Below are 13,184 nucleotides of genomic sequence, written 5' to 3'. Positions count from 1 at the left end.
CTCTGAACAAGTCACTTAAATTTTCAGGGTGCTAGTTTCTTCATTTGTAAAATTATATCTAATAATTTCACAAACAAAAGAGCTAGTCTGACATTTCTGAATGCCTCAATAATTGAGAGTTGAAGAAATGCTTGAAGCAACTTTGATTTGAGGAGACCAGCTATCTGACAAATTTAGCACATTAGAACTAACTTCATTGCTGTCCAGCAGAACAATGCCAAAAAAAAGAGCCCTGACTCATTTAGTTCATATATTGATGAAGTGACCAAATCCAGCAGAAGAGAAAATTGTACATCTGTAAGTATATAGAAAATAGATAAAAAATAAATACAAAATAATTTCTCCAGGGTAGAAGTAGTAAATCAATAATTAGGGAATTAAAAAAGACTTCACATAAAAAGTGAACCATCAACCGAGTTTTGAACTAAATAAAAGATTAGGGGAGGTAGGAAGGAGGAAGTATATGCTGGGCATGGAACATGTACACAAAAACATGGAGATAGGACTGTTGTATATGAGGAACAAAAAAAGCCAGGTAGTGATGACATTTCAGAAACATTGTTAAAAGGTTTTTTTTTTTTTAATTCTTCACTTTTCCAATTTATTATTTATTTTTTAGCATTCTTAAAACATTTTTTTTGAATTCTATATGCTCTCCTTTCCTCTAGTCTCTTCCCCACTCATTGAGAAGGTAGGCAATATGATATTAATGTACATGTGAAACAATGTAAAATATTTCCATATTAGCCATGTTATTGAAAAGAGCAAGAAAAATAAAGGGAAAAAATTATACTTCAGTTTTTATTAGGTTCATCACTTATCTCTCTGGTAGTAGTTAATATTTTTCTGGAGGTAGATAATATTTTTCAACATGAATCCTTTGGAATTGTCTTAGATCTTGATCAGAGCAATTAAATCTTTCACAGCTGATTACTGTTACAATATTGCTGTTACAATGTACAGTCTTACAGGGCTCACTTTGTTCACTTTGCCTCAATTTTTAAAAAAGCATGTCTGTATATGTATATACATATATAACAGATATATATGTATATGTTTGTATATATGTGTACATGTGTATGTGTGTCTTCCCAAGTTTTTCTGAAACCTTCCTCTTGTTTCTTATAGCACAATATATTCACAACCATAATCACAACTTCTTCAGCCAAGTTTGTAAGTTTTTAAAAGTCAAGCAGGGAGTTTTCATTGTAAAAGCAATAAGGAACACTCTTGGAGTTTCTTGAGCTAGGGGACTGGCAAGGAAGATGATTTTAGTCCCAATGTGGAAAAGACTTGAAGGAAACAATCCAGGCAAGAGAGGTGATGAGGGCCTGAATTCTAAGGGTCAGAATGGAAACTGTGAATAGAGAGAGTCAGGGGAGAGATTTTGTGATATAGAAATAGCTAGATTTGGCAACTTTGGAAATGTAGGCTAAGGACTGCCATACAAGAATTAGTTAAATAAAATAAAAGATGGTTAGCCTAGGGAAGAATAGACATATTTAACAGACATCCCATTCTTTCCACTTACATTTCCAGATTTGTTACCCATAATTCTATGCACATTCTACGATCTAGCCAAACATTCCATCTCCTGTGTCTGTTCTTTTTACGCAGTTTTACCCATGCCTGGAATAATCCCCCTTCCTCATCTCCACTCCCCACCCAAATCCCTAGTATTATCTGAATTAGACTGGGAGGCCACTAAGGTCCCAACTCTGAGATTCTATAATCTCTGAAATCAATCTGTTGATTTTAATTGACAAAGAAGAGATTATCCACAACCTTAAAGAGCACTTATGTGGGTGTGGCCCTATGTGTAGGACCGTACTCATTTGGTACTTGGAATAAGCTATTATCTTTATATGTTATGGGCCAGAACTTGAAATAAGGTACTAAGTCAGTGGAATTGATAGAGACAATAGTTATCTAATTTAGCATGGTTCAGTATCATTGATTTAATCTTACAAGGAGATGTTATGGGCTAGAACTTGAAACAAGATACTAAGTGGAATTGAGGAGAAAACGGTTAAATCTAGTTTAGCATTGATTTAATCCTACAACAAATAATGGTTTCCTAGTGATTTAATGATTGGTGTATGCTCAGTGTGGAACATATAAACAAGAAGCTCTCAGGGCCAGAAGGACAAGCGCACTAGAAGCTCTCGGAGGCTGAGACAGATTCATTCCATCTTCCACCTTTGTTGTGGCTGCAAGCTGAAGCACAATCCCTTAGAAGTCGGGGAGATTCAGAAGCCACAGAAGGCAGGCAGGAGCACAAGCTCTTGGAACCAAGACTACAGAAGGCCTCTAAAAAAGCTAACCAGGCCACAGGAAAGGAGACAAGACTTGGAAAGAGACAATAAAGGATTTGGATTTTAATACCTGGCTGCATTTGGGGTAATTACTAAACTGAAACGAAGGCTGCCTCCAGAGACCCCAAGGAAACCCCAACAAGAGAATACTGCATTTTAGAGAAGAATATTACATTTATATGTCTTATTTCCTCAATTTAAAGGCAAAACTGTTTCTGACATTTGGCATTCCCATAAAGTGAAATGCTTCCACAGAGTAGTTTTTTTTTTTTAATATACATTACATATATATGTGTATATATGGGGGAGAGAATATACAAACACCTATATACAAAAAAGTATAGGATAACCTGAAAATGATCAATAGAATGCATATAGGTGTACATATGTGTTTATACACATATATGTACACATATGTATATATGTATGTGGGGGGGTGGGTATGAACACATATATACAAACACATCCATGCTTAACTGCAGCCTGTTTGGAGGAAATGAGGGAAGAATGAAAGGGGGGGAAAGAATAAAGTAAAAGTACACAGCAGAGAACAAAAGAGTAACTTACAAAAAAGCAAAGAAAAGATGGGAACTCTGATGCATATATTCTCTTCTATTATTATATATGTTTTCTTGAAATGGAATTTTATTGTTACATATTTTGAATCCTCCCTGACATTCTGCTGAGCACATGACAGTATTTTGTTCTTTTTCTCCTTTTCTGTCTTTATTTTTCTACTTTGTTTTTTTTCTTATTTTCTACTTAGTTTAAAATAAATATTTTCTAAAAAGAGCCCCATGAAGACCAAAAAAAAAAAAAAAAAATCAACAGAATGAAAGTATTCAAATTAAAGTGGATCAGGAAAAGATTCTTATAGGAGGTGAAATTTTAGCTAGTACTTAAAGGAAGCCAAGGAAACCAGGAGGAGGCAAGGAGGGACAGTATCTCAAGCATTGGGGACAGTCAATGAAAATGCCCAGATGAGGGAGATACAGTGTATTTTGAAGGAAATGGGCCTCAGAGTATATGGAAGTGGAAAGATGTAAAGTGTGAGAATATTGCAATGGCAGGGGGAAAGGAGGTTATGAAGAGTTTTAAAAATCATGGGATTTTATATCTGATTCTGAAGGTGATAAAAAGCCACTGGTGTTTACTAAGTAGAGGATGCTGATAGTGGTGGTAGTGGGTGGGGGGAAAAAGGGGGAGAGAGAAAGACATTAAGAAGACCAAAGAGAAGGCTATTATAATAGCACAAAGGTGAAATGATGAGAACCTGCATGAGGGCAGTGGCAGTGTCAAAGGAGAGAAGGGAGCAATGTACAAAGGTAAAATTGGCAGGCCTTGACAACAGGTTGGATTTGGGAGATGAGAATTAGGAGTCAAGGATGACAGCAAGGTTGTGAACCTGGGTGACTGGAAGGATAGTGGTATTCTTGATAATAACAGGGAAGAGGGGAAGACTTGAGAGTGAATAGATGGAATAAGGAGTTCAGTTTGCTGGATTTCAGATCTATGAAACATCCAATCTGAGATGTTCAGTAGGCTGGTAAAGACTGGAGACTGGGAGAGAGTTTAGAGGTAGACAAGTAGATTAAAAAATTGTCAACAGCTGAATCTATCAGAAGTGATGAGATCATCAAATAAAACAGTGCAGAGGAAAGAGAGAAGAGGCCCAGAGCAGAATCCTGTGGGATGCCCAATTTTATCAGGCATGTTCTGGTTAAAGAGTCAGCAAAAAAGACTGAAAAGGAACAGTCAGACAAGTGGGAGCAGCTGGACAGAGGTAAGTAACAAAAGTCCAGAAAGAAAAGATTATCAAGAGGAAAAGGGTGATCAACCATGCCAAAGGTGGCAGATGTCAAGAAGAATGAGGATTGAGAAAAGGTCATTAGGTCGGATAATTAAAGGATTGTTAATAATTTTAAAGAGAGCAGTTTGAATATAATATTGTGTTAAGAAATAATGAGTATTTACAAAGGGTAAAGTGGAAGAACTCACATTAACTGATGCAATGTGAAATAAGCAGAGCCAGGGAAATTACACACAGGATTGCAATAACACAAATGGAAAGGACCATCACAACAAAACCACTGAAACTCAATGTTGTGAAATTCTAAAAAAACAAAACAAAACAAAACAAAACAAAACAAAAAAATCAAGTTTGGTTCTAAAGAAAAGATATGAGAAGATACTTCCTCTAGCTCCTTGGCAAAAGCTGGGGAGCCATAGTTGTGCAGTACTGCATAGGACATAGGACACAGGAAACATAGGATCAATGTGTTTGATCTATATTATTGCTTTTTTTCCCTTAAAATGTTTCTTTCCTTTAAAAAAATTATTTGTTATTAAAAAATGGTTTAGGAAAGGAAAGAGTAGTGTAGGAAGAAATATAGTCAATTGTAAAAACAGAAGTTATCATTAAAATTAATGTTAAAAAAAGACTTTTAATATTGTCTAATCTTCATTCTTGCGATGACACCAATCTGTAGAGTTAGAATTACTTTTAGGATACCAAAGAGAGTGGACAGTATAGCATACTCAACATTTAAAAAAACTTCAAGACTGTAAATAAGAGTTTTGTGTGTTTGTGTTATAATGCTCACAATTCCTCATGATCAATGACCTAATATTAAATTCTGGGCTTCCAAGAAAAACATCAAAGTTTCCCCTGTTCTCTGTTAATTACCAGAGATTTCCAAGAAAGAGGAGCCCTTTCCATGTTTGCAGGAGCAAGCTGAGTCACATTTACAGCTAGTTATATCTACCATGGATCATTTCAGAGAAAGCATTTTTGATGTTGTTCACAGTCTATTTTGGGGACTCATACTGCTAGCTCAGAATAAATTAAAGACCCTATATATAAATCCAAATAGCTTTAGCATTGTCTAGTAGCTCTTACTTTCTTATATTTTATCACTGAGTTATCACCAATGCAAATGATCCCAGATCTATATAGCCAGTTTTATGTTTTCTCCCAAGCTACAATCATGCATCACCAATTGTGTTTTGGACCATCTCAAACTGAATACTGTAAATGCACTTCAAACTGAACATTTTAGAAATAGAAATCATTATCTCTCCCTTAAACTCTTTTTTTCCTAATATGGGAAGATGCTACCGTCCTTGTAGTCACCCTGGTTTGTAAACTTAGTATCATCTTGTACTCCTCATTGGTTCTCATCCCACATATTCAAACTGTTGCAAAACAGTGTTTCTACCTTTACAATATCTCTTTTAGAGCATCCCTTCTTTCTACCTACACAGCTATGACTCTAAAAAGACCTTTTTACCTTTAGCCTGCCTAGGCTACAGCTTCTTAAGCTTTTTCCACTTGTGATTGTTTTTTGCCCTAGAAATTTTATGGGACCTCCTCCCCAGGTAATCAAATAGGTACACAAATCATAATTTTGTAATACCCACATTCAGTTATTAGACCCCATATGAGGTCATGAACCACACTTTAAGGTGGGGTCTAGATCATTGCAAGTGTCTTCTAATTAATATCCCTAACTCGTTTTTCCCCACATCACTCCCTTTTCCACTCAGTTTCTAAAGTGATTTTCTTGAATAGTAGGTCTGTCGCTTCCCTCCCACCCTCTAATCCTGTGTTTTCCCACTCCAATATGGTAGTTTCTTACTACTTTCAGAATCAAATGTAGTCCTCTGCTTGGTTTTCAAATTCTTCACAAACCTTCCAAAATGAAACTCTCCTTTCATTCTCATTACACTTTATTCTCATTCATGAACTCTACACTCCATCTTCATGAGACTCTTTATAGTTCCTCAAATACCATGTTCCATGTATTAATTTTATGCCTTTGCAACAGCTGTCCATCATGCCTGGAATGCTCTCTTTTCCCTTCTGCTTCTAGCTTTCCTGGCTTCCTTGAAGACTATGCTCAAATCCAACCTTTTCCTGATTGGCTTCCCCCATTGTTTGTGCCTTCCCTCAGAGATGACTTTCTATTTCATATATATACACAAATACACACACACACATATATACACACATATATGTGTGTGTATGATTCGCTTATAATTATTCCTATGTTGCCTCCCTCCCTAGAATATAAGCTCCTCAAGGGCAGGAACAGTGTTCTTGCATTTCTATGAGCACTTTAATAAATGCTTACTGACTAACTGTATAGCTTGTTTATTTCCCACATTTTGTACTAGTAATGGTGGGGGTAGGGAAGAAAGAAAGGATAGGATGATTAGAAATGAGTTATAGGCTTAATGTAGATATAGTTAGATTAAACATAGTACCTGCCTGAAAATAAGCACTTCTTAAATGAACTACAAAATTTCCTCTCTTTATAGTAACAAACCAAGTAATAGTATGTAAAACAATTCTGTATAAGATTTAAAATATGGGATTTTCCCAGGCCTTAGGGAGGTTTCCAGTTTAGAATAAAAAATATTGTGTAACTTTTCTGAGAAGGCATTCAATTCATAAGAACAAAAAACTCCTTCAGAAGAGAATGTATTAAGGACACTTCAAGTCTTTAACAATCATATTCAGAAGTGTCCACAGGCCTCCCAGATATACTACTGAAAACAAATATATTCATTTAATCAAAATTCAAGTTAGTGTTGGTACATTCCACTTCCTAGTGTTCTATTACTAAAGGTAACTTTAGTTAGTTAGTAGTAAGGGAATTTGTTGATGAGGCCTTTGTTTAGGCTGATCATTCTACACCTGATATCACATCCTCCAATGTAATACTCGTTATTCTGCTAACAAGTGTAGCTCGTTAGCTCAGACAGCTAAAAGCAAAATGGCAGAAGGTTTTTGGGTGTGTCAGCTAGCTATATTATTCCACAGCCAGACTAAACCCATCTCTCTGCTCCGCTGACTTGCAACTGTAATGGGGCCTAAGGGAGAAGTGGTCAGCAAGTAGGTCTGGCACAAAGCCAACTCCACTACTGGAAGAACAGTGTAATCTGCATACCATACTAACTTTGCCTCTGCCCTCTTGTTTTCTCCAGTTCTAAACCACCCAGAAGGCAGGAGCATTAAAAATAAGGAATAAACTAGTTAAAAAAGGACAGAAAGAAGGAAGAAGAGCAGGAGTGAGGAAGGAGAATAGAAGTGTTCTCAACTGCTCAGAAGAAATGGAAACACTTATAATAATATTAATAGTATCTAGCACTAACAGTGCCAGTTCTGTGCCGATTATGTCTCATTTAATTCTCACAATAATCCTGAAAGATAGGTACTATTATTATCATCCCCATTTTACAGTCTTAGGCAAACATGTTACATGATGTGTCTTGTAGCCAGATTTCCTTGATTCCAGCCAGATGTAGGTTTTGGTTTTTTTTTTAACACCACGTCACCTGGCTACTGTAGCGAGAAAAAGATAACTGAAATGTTGAGTTCTAGTTATTGTCTATTCACCATTTGCAATAATGTGAAGGGAAGATTTCTAAAGGCCATGCAATGGAAAACTTGTTGGATTTGAAAAGTTTTCAATTATAGATTTAGAGCTAAAAAGGTCCTTAGAAATCATCTAATACAACTATCTCATTTTACAAATAAGGAACCTGAAGCAACAGTAACTTCTTACTCTTTCTTACATAAAATACTCAAAAGACCTTCTCTATGACTTTGCACAGACTCTCTTCCCCTCCCTAGCACACCCTGTAAAACTGGAATGTCTTCCTTCCTTCCTACCTGGAAAAGGAAGAAGTGAAAGACCTTGCATTTGTCAGATGACAATAGGAGCTACAGATGGAGGCAGTCATGAAGGGAGGCAGAACAGAAACTCAGGAGGAGCAGAGCTGAGGTAGACATGGATGAAAGTAGGGAGTGACAGCAGGGGAAACAGCTGGTGATGAATCATGTGACTTAATGGAAAAGGAGGAGGCAGGAATTTGCTAGTCATACAATGAGTATGTGCATAGTACAATTTGACTGAGGTTCCCACCTTCAAGTGTCCTATTATTATAGAGAAGATTGGCTTGGGTATCTGTGTCTACAAGCAGTCTATCAGTGTCTATCTACAAGTCTATCAGATACAAGTAGGTATCTGATAGAATTCATATTCAATTCCTACTTCATCCCCAAAGTGATTGGGGAATAACATAAAGACAGAATCAATTATTAGGACTGATGACATTCTATTCCTGCACAATGTCACATTGACAATGCAATGTGGCATCTGACCTGTTTGTCCAGTGTAGGGTCTGGAGATAAGAAGTCTGAAGCTTTGGTTATAGGATTATTAAATTTGAAATCTTTCTTTTTCTGACTTCAATTTCTGTTAGACTGCTTCCTCTCCCACTTGCTCAAGCTGGTTTTCCATGTTTGAAGCTCTGCTGCTATCTTTCACTCTTTCTTCACCAATCCTACCAATTCTGCCCTCATCATCTCTCTCATATCCATCCCAACTTCTCTTTTCCTATTGCTACTACCCTGGTATAAGCCCTCATTTTTATCCTCTGGGATTATTTACTAACCTATCACAGATTTTTTTAGCTCTTATAACTCCTCATTCCAATCAATTTTTCATGCATCTTTCATATGCACAAAATCTGGTCATGTCCCTTTTCTATTTAAAATCATTCATTAGTTCCATATTGTCTACCAGGTAAAATTCAAACTTCTTGGCTAGCATTTGAGGTCTTTATCTTCAAATGTCATCCTCTTGGCCATATCTCAAACCATTCCTCTCTACAAATGTTATGTTCTAGCCACAACCAGAATATCATACATTACTTCTTGACTTCCCACTTTAATTCCTTTCCTCTATGCAAAGTACCAGGAATCATCAAACTAAAGTTTGCTAGGACTTTCATTTTTATAAATCATATTATTTTTTTTAAGAATTATACATATCATATTAAGTAATTTTTTTTTCAAAAAAAAATCATTTTATAATCACTGTGACAGGAGCTCTATCAATGTGCCAGCTCCCTTTCTCAATCATCCCCTTGTCTAGTTTTAAATGTGAAAAAGGTGTCCCTGGGGATCTAATTTACCCTTTTGCCTCCTTTGATGCAGTTTCTCAGTAACCTCTGGCTATCCTGACACATGGCTTTCTGGTCACCTAAGTGCAGAAAAAGGACCACCCATATGCAGTATGAATCCTTCAAACTTGGATGTTCCAAGACCACAAGAATAAACACTTTGGAGGGTGTGGTTCTGCTGACCAGACATATTTCCATATGAAGGGAGAGGCCACTTCTACCTTAGCTAACTAAGTACAACTGTTTCTCTACTGAATATTTAACTGGAAACTTAAAAGAAAAGTATTCTTTATGATGCTGTAATGCCCCCCTCCTCCAGCAAAGCTTATTAAGGACATATCTAGCTTTAAATCCTAGTTTAAATGTCATCTCTGAAGGTCTTCCCCTCTCAGATTGATTCTTTTAGGAAGTCAAAATAGGTAACAGCCTCAATTCTTACCTACCCTTTATTCACTGTTGCTTCAGACACTCAGACCTGGGAAAGACCTAAGTTTAAAAAAACCCAGTATTTCCCACTGTGTGCAGTCATCCTAACTCTATGTCTTACGACTAAATTCTGATGATTCTGGAAGAGAGTATAAAGCTGATAACTTTGCATAGCACTTCTTCACTTAAATCCAATTCACTTGCAAATCAAGACATCTCCCTCCTGATGTCATCATCCTCTCCTAGAAGGAAAGATGGACTACAACTACTAACATCAGCTTTCCCCCTGCATGAATTGTAAAACACTTGAGTCTACATCTCTCCTATGAATTCATCATATACCATAAAATGATACACAAACATGTGCTAAATCTTCCTACTAGACAAACTGTGAGTTTCCATGGGGGCATGAAGTATCTGTAGGGCTTTTCTATTAAGGCTAAAACTTCTTTTTATTAATTATTCACTCACCAGTGCCTCATTGTGTTGCAAGATTGAACCTGAATTCACAGGGCGCTAGCCTGGGTCAGGTCCACCCCTGACAATCATGAAGCACCCACAAGAGACTAGCTTTGATAGTTCTATTAAAAAGCCTTGAGAAATACAAATATTTTAAATCCTAATTTAAATGTCATCACTATGAAACCTTCAATGACCCTCACTCACTGGTGTTCTTTCTCCTTCATAAACTGCAGAACACTTGGTTAATACACCTCTCCTATAAATTTATCATGTATCATAAAATGATCTACAAACTTGTGCTAAATTCACTTACTGGGTAGATTTTGAATTCCACAAGAAGAGGAACTGTATTTTATTTAATCTATGTATTTTTCCCAAGATGCAGGCCAGTGCTTTGTACATGGAAGGTATGTAATACATGTTTGTTCAAACTGAAGTCAAATGATTAATCTATTATCACAAAAATCACAAGGAAAAGGAGCAGCAGATGTCAATTTTTCTTCTTCACAGATCACTAGAACTAGATGATGGAGCCTCATATAATTAAAAGTTGATTTTTTTTTCTTTTTAGGCTAAGATTATTGTATAGTTTGGGGTTTTTGAAAAGGAGAAGGGCTCGAGTTATGATTTCACTGATATAGAGAACTTCCAGTGAGAAAATGCCCCAAGGCAAATCATTAACTCTTCTTAAGCTGCTTGTTTTGGAGACATCTGACTAGAGTCTCTGGAGCATTGATGGGTCCAGGGTTACCTGGTCAACATAAATCAGAGATGCAGTTTAAGATGAGGTTGTCTGACTTTTAACAATATTGCCTGGTTCTCTTAGTTCTATATCTATCTAGATATATCTATAAATATAGATGATATAGATACAGATCTCTATGTATAATCTACTTCCATTTCTCACAAAAATATTTTTTCACATACAAGGTATTCTGGGCCTATTTCTTTTCTCCCTCTATACTGTTTCACTTGATGATATTCTTCACTACCATGGATTAATTATCTCTAATTTACTTATCTAGTTCTAACCCCTCTCCTTACCTCCAAACTCACATCTCCAAATATCTCTTAAACATCTCGAACTATATGTACCATATCTTAAATTCAACATGTTCAAAACTGAACTCATTATTGTTCCCCTAAGCCTTCTCCCCTTTCAAACTTCCCATACTTTTGAGGTTACTACTATTTTCTCATTTACCCAAACTCACAACCTAGGTAGCAACTTTGATTCCTCAATCTATTGTTCCCAAATCCAATTTATAGCCAAGTCCTGTCATTTGTATAGCTGTAATATCTCTCATATAGGCTCCTTTATCAGCTATGACATGGCCATCATTTGGTGTAGGTCCTCTTCATCTCATGCTTGGACTGCTGCAAGAACCTTCTGATTGGTCTAAGGGCTTCAAGCCTCTTCCCCCTCTATTCCACTTTCTACTCAGCTTTTAAATTGATGTTACCAAAATACAGACCTGACTGTGCCCTTCCCTCTCTGGCCTTGTAGTTAATAAACCCCACCAGTGTTCTCTATTACCTTTGGGATCAAGAATAAAATCTCCTCTTTGGGGTTCAAAGTCCCTTATAACCTGGCCTCTGTTAAGGTTCCAATCTTCTCAAAACTTATTCCCTCTACTCTCATGAGGGAATGTCCAGTGACAATGATCTCCTTTGCTGGTCCTCAAGCAAGACAGATCATCTCCCAATTTTGGATATTTTCACTAGTTGTTCTTATGCAAGAAATTCTCATCTTCTTATTCCAGATTCCTTTAAGTCATAGCTAAAATTCTATCTTCAATAAGAGAGGTCTTTTGTCTATTAACTACTCCTCATTTATTTATCTGTCTATATATCATCTGTATCAATATCTGTATTTATATACTTTGGATATATATACTATACTATCCCATATATATACTATACTACACTATATATATATGTGTACCCTATACATATATCTAGTTTGTATATAATTTTTTGTTTGCATGTTTTCTCTCCCATTATTAGCATGCTATGGAAAATGCCATCTGAAGTTCATTGGAATTGCTTTGGATCACTGCACCACTGAGAAGAACCAAGTCTTTCATAGTTGATCATCACACATTCTTATTGTTACTATGTACATTGTATTCCTGGTTCTACTTGTTTTGCTCAGCATCAGTTTGTGTAAATCTTTCCAGGCCTTTCTAAAATTAGCTTGTTGATCATTTTTTATAGAAAAAAATATTTCATTATTCTCATATACCACAACTTATTCAGCCATTCCCCAATTGATGAACTTCTACTCACTTTCCAATTCTTTCCCACCACATCAAGAGCCAAGCAGCAACTTTCCCCCAGCTCCCATTTTTTATATACATAAATGCTTAGCCCAGCATTTGGAAGATAGAAGACTTAATAAATGCTTATTGATGGCCTGTTCTACAAATGGTTTTAATAGCAACATATTATATACTAGAAATTATCATTTTTGCCAGGAATTTAATTCTTAAATTTATATAACATATCAAAGAGGTTAAAACTGAATAGATATCTCAACAGAACCAAAAACACAGAGAAAGTGTTATGGCTCAGTAATTCAGTGTTCAAAACAAAACTGAAGATACATTTGAAAGAAAATTGCTCTTGGTTTGGTTGGCACAGATTGAAATTAATACCAGAAAACATCTGAAGAATATATTTGGCCATTTGCTATGGCAGTCATCATCTTTAGGAATACAGAAAAGTAAAGGTTTCTACTATGAAAAAGGAAACATCACTGTATAATCTCCATGTAAGCCAAGGTGGATGTACCAAACTAAAAATGTTTGCTTTTTATATTCTAGTATGGCAAATGTCATCCCCAAATTATAAATATGTTTTACCTCATCAGTATTGAGCTAATACTCTCAAAGAAAGTTGACTGTTTTTTTAAAAAGCATGATCTAGAGTTCTAGATCATATACTAAATAAGATAGCAGCTGAGATACTTTCCTTAGTCCCCACTCCAAAAACTTCCAAAAAAGGATG

The 13,184-nt window shown here is 36.1% G+C and overlaps 1 protein-coding gene across 2 annotated transcripts in view; it reads right to left on the bottom strand.

Annotated features, from left to right (window-relative positions):
* PLEKHM3 (pleckstrin homology domain containing M3) overlaps positions 1-13,184 on the bottom strand; it is a 198,615-nt gene that overhangs the window by 132,698 nt on the left and 52,733 nt on the right. The gene's annotated exons all lie outside the window — the stretch shown is intronic.

The sequence above is a fragment of the Antechinus flavipes genome, chromosome 3 (assembly GCF_016432865.1).
Source record: "Antechinus flavipes isolate AdamAnt ecotype Samford, QLD, Australia chromosome 3, AdamAnt_v2, whole genome shotgun sequence".
Taxonomy (NCBI): domain Eukaryota; kingdom Metazoa; phylum Chordata; class Mammalia; order Dasyuromorphia; family Dasyuridae; genus Antechinus; species Antechinus flavipes.
The sequence above is the reverse complement of the archived record's forward strand: the minus strand, read 5'-3'. Positions and strand labels throughout refer to the sequence as shown.